This window comes from Henckelia pumila, chromosome 1, assembly GCF_033568475.1.
Source record: "Henckelia pumila isolate YLH828 chromosome 1, ASM3356847v2, whole genome shotgun sequence".
NCBI classification, from domain to species: domain Eukaryota; kingdom Viridiplantae; phylum Streptophyta; class Magnoliopsida; order Lamiales; family Gesneriaceae; genus Henckelia; species Henckelia pumila.
Window position 1 is genome coordinate 172,754,493 of NC_133120.1, and position 8,149 is coordinate 172,762,641.

At 38.3% G+C, this 8,149-nt stretch overlaps 1 long non-coding RNA gene across 3 annotated transcripts; it reads right to left on the reverse strand.

Annotated features, from left to right (window-relative positions):
* Positions 1-4,293: 4,293 nt before the first annotated feature.
* On the reverse strand, positions 4,294-7,830 carry LOC140874958 (uncharacterized). Of its 3 annotated transcripts, none has more exons than XR_012148276.1 (9): positions 7,645-7,830; positions 7,107-7,240; positions 6,728-6,806; positions 6,465-6,516; positions 6,306-6,388; positions 5,978-6,075; positions 5,212-5,247; positions 5,073-5,134; positions 4,294-4,555 (listed from the first exon to the last, which is right to left on the reverse strand). It is a non-coding gene; the product is annotated as an uncharacterized lncRNA (long non-coding RNA). The 3 variants fall into 3 exon arrangements; XR_012148275.1 differs by having other exon boundaries at positions 7,322-7,830; XR_012148274.1 differs by having other exon boundaries at positions 7,107-7,830.
* Between the last annotated feature and the right edge of the window lie 319 nt (positions 7,831-8,149).

Here is an 8,149-nt window from a genome sequence, read left to right on the forward strand (position 1 = left end):
TTGAATTTTACACACACAATAATTTAATCGTTGAATGATTGATACCCACACCATGGAATTGTTCCATAATAAAAAATTTTTTAAACTTCCGCTGCACCGGGTATCAATCGTGATTGATCTGAACGCCAGTTTTTCCAACATATGTGCTATATGTTTTAGCATGTTTTTCTGCCTTAGCACATGCATGATTTTACGTGTGACTGCATCCTGAGAGATGTGAGTCATTGATCGACGGAATACTAACACTTAAATTTTCTAAAAAAAATCTCTCAAATCCAGTTGATAATAATCACAAGTGCACGATTCAAGTTATAATAAAATGTACTGAGTACGAGTATCGTCCTCAGGGACTAACAATAGTAATTTGTCTCGTTGATTTTCAACTACACAAAGTATCTCAAATTTGATTTTGGAATTATCTAACATTTAAAATTAATTTTGAACTCAACGTAAATAAAAGTGGATTTCACAACCAAACAATCAATTCTCAGACTGAAGAACACCAATTCAAAATGATTTTGTTGGAATTTCGGTTCACCTTTCCCCTAATTGAACTGGACGATTGGAATTTAATTTATTCTTATAAATTTGACAGAAATTCTTGTAACATTGACACTCTCTCTCGAGGTGATGTCAAACTAATCAAATCAGTGAAATAATTAAATCTCTTTAATTATTTATCATGACTGGTTGCTTTGCGTTCTATGAATTCTACAACTTTCAACCTGGTGTTCTATGGCTATCAACATGTACTAAATACCATATCTCTATGCATATTTTAAGTCCATGGATTCTATCATTCGTCCTAATTAGGAACCTATCTCTCGATAACAATTCACAATTTACGAATCTATGTTAAGGGTAGCTAATCATCAACATAGAAAGAAAAATATGATAAAATCAATTATAAACATAAATCAAATCTCAATACGTCCGGTGCTTCAATCACACTACAGTGTTTTGGGGTTAGGATCCCCTCGATTCCAACAAAATAAAAACTTAGCTACTGGAATTCATTACAAAAATTCAATCTCAAAAGTGTTTAACATAAAAATTCAGAAGAGAAGAAAAGAAAAACTCCCAACGGAGAAGAGAAATCTTGAATTGCTCAGCCGCCGTCTGCCTCCTGATGTGCGTCCGTCTCCCCATCTCAAAAACTAAGGAAAGAATTGTATTTAAAGTCCCCAAGAGTCCTTCCCGAAATAAACTCTCTAAAAAAATAAAATTTCACGTCAGCGCATCGCGCCCGAGCGGTAGAAAATTACCGCGCGGGCGCCTGAAAATTAGGCTACTACAGTTTCCCAAGTTCGTGGTTGCGCCCGCGCGGTAGAAAATTGCCGCGCGGGCGCCATGCCTTTCTGCCCGCTACTGTTTTACAATTGATGAGTGCACTCGCGCGGTAGAAAATTGCCGCGCGAGCGCACCCCCTCTTTTCCAGAAATGTTCTTTTCTTCTTGCGCTATCCTCACCGCCTCAATTGTGCATCACCTTCTCACCAAGTATCAGCATTTCTTGGTGATTTCCTGCAATAAAAATAAATAAACCAGAGGAGTGACTACAAAAAACTTTAAAACAATAAACGAAAAAAGAATGGTAAAAACAGACACAACGAAAACGAAACTAATGCAAAACAAACACAAAACAAGCAAAAATAACGCACAAAAACGACTCCTATCAGTCATTGACAGTCTCCATGGGGAACAGTGATCTCATGTTGGACTCGAGTCAGGTATGACAGTTTCCATATGGGACTTGTATCCTGTTTTGGATTCGGGTCAGGATGGGGTTGGCTCAGCCCTGATATAGAATATACGAGTACCCCGCTGAGTTGCTCTCTAGCCAGTACTGTATATTCCTGGAACCATGAGCAAGTGTTTTACCTAGGATTTTAAATCATCTATGTGCGCATATTTGAACATATATCATTTTTTATGTATTGAGCGTTATCGCTCACGCCCCTGTGTTTGGGTATTGTTGTGTACCTTGTGGCAGGGCAGGTTTGAGGCTGGACAGTCCAGGAGGCTCTCAGCAGGATTGAGGATCCGAGAATGTGAGGTTTTAGAGGGTGGCAATTTGTTTACCCTAAACCTTTGATTTGGTTGTATAATGGTATTTATACACTTTTGTTATCGTCGGTTGTATTCTGCCGATTGGATTTGTTGTATTTTAAATTATCCGCTCGTTATGCTTTAAGTTTTATTGCATGCGCTAATTAACTCTGATTAGTTAGTGGATCCGGGTTGGGTCACTATACTTTTTGGTATCAGAGCGCATTGCACTGGGAATTTTGTAAAAGAGGATTAAGTAATTATCTATTTTTATATAACAGATGGCAGATTATGATGAGAGCCACGATAGCGAAGGCGACGGTCGTTGGGGCGATCCGAATGATCGTAGACGTCGTCGAGGTCAGCCTGAGGAGCGCAGACGAGTGAGCATGCGCAGATTTAAGGATGTTAGCCCGAAGCCCTTGACAGGAGGTGAGACGCCTGAGGAGGCTGAGGATTGGCTCGAGAGGATGGAGGAGTGTTTTCAGGACTTCCGTTGCTCAGACGAGGATAAGATGAAGATTCTGGCCTTTATTCTTAAGGGTAGAGCGAGGAAGCGGTGGAGATCTACTTCCTCACCATTCATAGCAGCGAGAGGAGTAGCCACGTGGGGCGAGTTCCATACAGCTTATCACAGACTGTATTTCCCTTCAGCTCTACGACAGGCGAAAGCCAGTGAGTTACTGAGTCTGCGATAGGGTACGATGATGATCGAGAAGTACCAGCAGAAGTTCTTTGATCTGCTACCTTATTGTCCTCACATTGCTGATAGTTCTATGCCGAAGTATGACCATTTCCTTCAGGGTTTGAACCATGAGATTCATCAGATGGTTGCTGTGGGCAGTGATATGACCTACGAGGGCTTGGTGGACCATTGTCTCCAGGCAGAGGACACTATCTGGAGGAACAGGGGACTCTTCTCTTCTTCTTCCAGGCCAGCGAGTTCTAGTCCTTTGGGTCCGAAGGGACATTCTTTCAAGAAGCCAGGAGGTACTTCTTCTTCTTCATCTGGATCCGGCGGAGTGCATCGTTTTGGTGGACAGAGATCGAACCAATGTAGTCAGTGCAGACGCAGGCATCCTCCAGGACAGTGTGGTTGATCGACCAATGCATGCTTCCAGTGTGGCCAGGAGGGTCACATGAAGAGGGATTGTCCGATGCTGATTGGGACAGCGAGTGGTTCAGGAGGTTCTCAGGCATCTATTCAGCCACCTCAGTACCAGGAGCCACCTTATCTGTAGCAGTATTCTCAGCAGCACCAGTCTCCACAGTAGTCTCAACGGCAGCATACTCAGAGTCCTTCTCGGGGTCATTCTTCTTTGCGGCCACGTGCCCAGGGTCAGGTCTTTGCGCTTAACCAGGAACAGGCAGAGGCAGACAGTGATCGGATGATCGCAGGTACCTGTAGTTTATGTGGTTTTCCTGTATATGTTTTGATTGATACTGGTGCATCGCATTCTTTCGTATCAGCACGATTTGCTAAGAAGTATAAGTTGCCATTCATTTCTTTAGACGTCTTCCTAGTAGTTTCTACTCCTATGGGTAGTGAGGTTTTAGCCAAGCGTCTAGTTGTGGGTTGTGTTTTGGATTTCGAGGGGCATCAGTTTAGTGCTAACCTGATGGTTCTAGCTATGGAGGATTTCGATTGCATCATTGGGATAGATCTCTTGACTACCTACCGAGCGATAGTGGATTGCTATCAGAGATTTGTTCAGTTCTGACCAGAGGATAGCGAGTTTTGGTATTTCTATGGTGAGGGAGCGCGACCCCAGATGCCAGTAGTTTATGCTCAGAAGGCCCGGCGTGCTTTAGAGTCTGGCGGGGAAGGCTACCTTATCTACGCCATTGACGCATCCTTAGGGGAGATATCACTACAAGAAAAACGCAAAAAGACAACGTATTTTATCCGTTGTCGTAGGGGGTGAAAAACTGTTGTAACTGATGGTGTTGTCAAAACTGCACCCCTACGACAACGGATTTTATCCGTTGTCGTTGCCCTCAAAGACAACGGATTTCATCCGTTGTCTTTGATAGCTATGACAACGAATAAAATCCGTTTGTAGGCATAAATCCGTTGTCTTTGAGGAAAACGACAATGGATTTTATCTGTTGTCGTAGGGGCGTAGTTTTGACAACACCATTAATTACAACAGTTTTTCAATTCCTACGACAACGGATAAAATCCGTTGTCTTTTTCTATATAAAAAACAAAAAAATAATAAATATTTTTATATATAATTCAATATTATAAACAAAACAAAATTTAAAATTTCATAAATAAAATTTAATATACATTTTTTTAGTATTACAAATACTCGAAATTAAAATTCTAATTTAATGCACACTACAAATAAAATATCAACTTCGTGCAATTGCCTCTGATAGCCTTATTAGTGCCTCCAGTTGCCTCACGATTATCCGATACCCAACTCTACTACTAAGAGCCGCATCACCTCTGCGAAGTGAGACATAGGATTCCACACGCATTGTCTAGCTTCAGAGGTTAGCTGCATGATAATATAACATGACATGTTGGCATAAACTTATCTCGAATTTGAAAATTACATTTCTTATTAAGGCGATCTTATTCTCACTGAAGCACGATTTGGCAATGCTCATAACTAGGATGCCAAAAAACCATATAGCTAGTCCACTTTTCAAGCCACTTAGAATTTTTATTAGTTTTCCCGATATTGTTGAGCACAAGCACAAGCTGAGCGCTAACACGCTCAAACAAACTTTCATGCTTGAATTATTTAATTCAAATTTACTAATAAAATGTAAATGATACTGCTTTCATTGAGAAGGAATAACATTTTTCGGTAGTGATGGTTCAAATTTTAGTTCCTACTTTCATTGTACTTGACCTTTTTCAAGGTTACTGCTACTTTTTATCTGCACATCTTAAACTAAATTTTACTGAACATTTGATTAGTCATCTTGTCAAAGAGTTTGCTTTATCTAAAAATTTTCTTAATAAATAAAAGTCATGGTGTACATGGTTAGGACAAAATTATAAATTACCTATAGCAAGAAGGAGCAATCACATCAGTCAACTCATTTGCTGGGAGACAGAAATATGGAACCTGCACTAGTAAGATTATAGAATCTGATCACAAAACAGAGTATACAGAAAGGCATGAAAATGATTTCACTAAGTTACCTCCTCAATGTGACCATCTAAATGCTTCAAGTGAACCTACAAAAGACCAATATAAAACATTCTTACAGTCAGTTTTGTTAATCATGTAACCTGTTATGGACTTGAATATTATTATGGGCTCTACAATATTCAGCCTTATTTTAGTCTTGGAAGAATCTAGAATCAATCATTTTATCCATCTTGTTTTGTGATAATACCAGCAATGGCTAGAAGAGCGATTTCATTGCTTGCACAGAGACTATCTATGGGAAATACCTTCACTTATTTCAATCAATACAATATCATAAATTACATCGTTATTTTTTTGTGTTTGATCAATCATTATTCCTGCTATATTTCTTCACATGTGCGGCCAGTAACCAGCATCTTAGCACAACCATGAGTCACACAACAGTAGCAGGTTTAAGTATTTAAATACACACACAATAATAGTTACAAGAATTGTCAGAAAAAAACAATAATAGTTATAAGAGAGGATGATGATACTAAATGTATGCCCCAGTAGTTGTAAATGATAATGTACTAATTCAAAATCCATCACTGGATAAATATGTCAAATTGGCCACTCAATTTCCACCCTATTTGGTCACCACATGAATAATATATACATATATCTGCCTCGGACTAACAGGAAAGGCATGGCTAAAAGGTATGTAATTGCTAGCCCAAGATTTTTTAGCACATTTAGGATTTCGGCACCTAAAATATGAACTTGGATTCATTAGAAAAGAAATAATATGCACGATTTGACAAGTTAAAGAAAAACCTTGTTATCTTGCATGAGCTCATTGTGAAGAACAGTTTCTGGTTCACTGCTAGCAGCCTTTAGAAACTTATCTAAACCTTCTTGCGTTCCATTATCAACTGTTCGGAAAAGCCATTAGGTTTAAAGAATGTTAATTTAGAGAATTTCAAAACCAATGTGCCTGTTGGCCGTGAAATAAAAAAAATGAAACATAAGAATATTAGTTTCCCCATCCTTGCAACTAAAGAAACTTAATGGTGATGTAATGAAAAGAAATGTGTTTGAAAAAGGTTCTAAAATGTAAAGATATTGAAAAATGCAATGTTCTCGACTACTAAAAAAATGTTACCACAATTGGTTCCGAGAACATAAAGCTTTTCCAAATTCAAATAACGCTGCACTGATCTCAGTGCTGCACTTTAACAAATTACTCTGCATTAAAATAGTACAAGTCAAGACAAAGAAATTAATTGAAAAAAGTGCATGACACATTTTAAGATGGAAATACCTTGAACTTGGCAGCCAACACCACAAAACAGAATACCTTTCACACCTGCTGCCTGAGAGGGGAAAAAGAATTGGTTACTCGGTCCACCTCAGAGAAGTAGGCTTCACCACAAATATATTAATACAGGGGCAAAAGCTTCATTAAAATACTCTTCCTTTAATGAAAAAGAATCCTCAGGTTTATACATACATAACCTCAGGCTTATATTATCAAACATAAATTACATACAAACTAGTTAACAAAAGGGAAGTGTAAGAAAGAACCTCGACTAATGCCAAAGTATTAAGATTAGGCGATAATGTTGGCTTAACACCTTTTGCAACAAGAACTTCCTCTGGAGTCCTAATTTCAACATATGATTAGGTTCAAAAAAGATGTCAGTCATTTGAATGTATAAAAAATAATCATGTAATCAATGGAACAAAATTAATATGTTTCACCATATCGACATCTTCTATTTATTGGATAATTTTTAAAACAACAGCCAATTTAACACTAAGGAAATCCCACACAAAATTAAAAGTTATATTTTGCATTATACTCGAGGAATATGCGCAAGAAAAATGGCCTACATTTCTGGAATCATAATATCTTTTGCGCAAAAGAAAAAGTTGAACAGAAATTTTAATCCAAAAATGGAACCTGCGAGCTTGGAGATGGAAGCACTGAGCAAGGAGGGGCAAGAATACATGACGTATCCAGCAACGTCACCTCTAATTTCCGAGTAAAGCAGGCCACAAATTAACTCCAACTCATTCAAAACCTCAGATTAACTCCTACTCTTTCAAACTTAAACAAGATTAGTACAAGAATAAAGAAAAAGAATGCTACAAAAGCAAGCAAACTTATTAGAACACCGTTGCTCAACTTCTCGCAGGCCTCGTTGAAGCTGCGCTGCGAGGTTCCTATGAGTTTCATTAATTTTTGAGCGATCAATGGGGATATTTCTTGCTAGAGGATTTTTCGAAACAAAAAAAGAGAGATTTCCAGTAATTTGCAACCACAACAGCAACACGTTCTACGGAAACCTTGGCACATTCTAGTTCACAATATAGCAGAAGAAGGTCTCTCTGTACATGTAAAGAATGGCCAGGAAAGGTGACCTTTATCCCAACCGGAAAGCCCACAACGCAGCAAAAATTATGGGTAAGAATCGGGCTTGCCTCAAGCTCTAACTTACGCTTAAATCGAGCCTCCGTCTGGAAAATGTTTGGGATTGAGAGAGTGACCGAAAATCTTCCATCATCGATCCTTTTTCTGCAACATCTCTCGATCTGAAATCGGCTAGAGTGTTATGGCGGCTAGGGTTTGGTAATTGATGGTAAGAGCGATGAGGAGAGAAATGAGAGATCAAAAGAGAAAGAGAATGAAAGTGTATTTCGATCTCTTTAAGTTATAAGTATTATAACATATTTTAAAAAAAATTAATTTTATTAATATATAAAATAATAATACAACAACGGTTTTTTAGAATCCGTTGTCGTAGGGCCATAAAAACGCGCTCAAAGACAACGGATTTTAAAATCCGTTGTCGTATGCTATAAAAAAAAAAAGCGCTAATAGACAACGGATTTTAAAATACGTTGTCGTAGGTCATAATCTGTTGTCGTTTTTTAAGAAAATAAGGCAAACGACAACGGATTTTAATAAATCCGTTGTGAAAGCTCATGAGACAACGGTTTTTT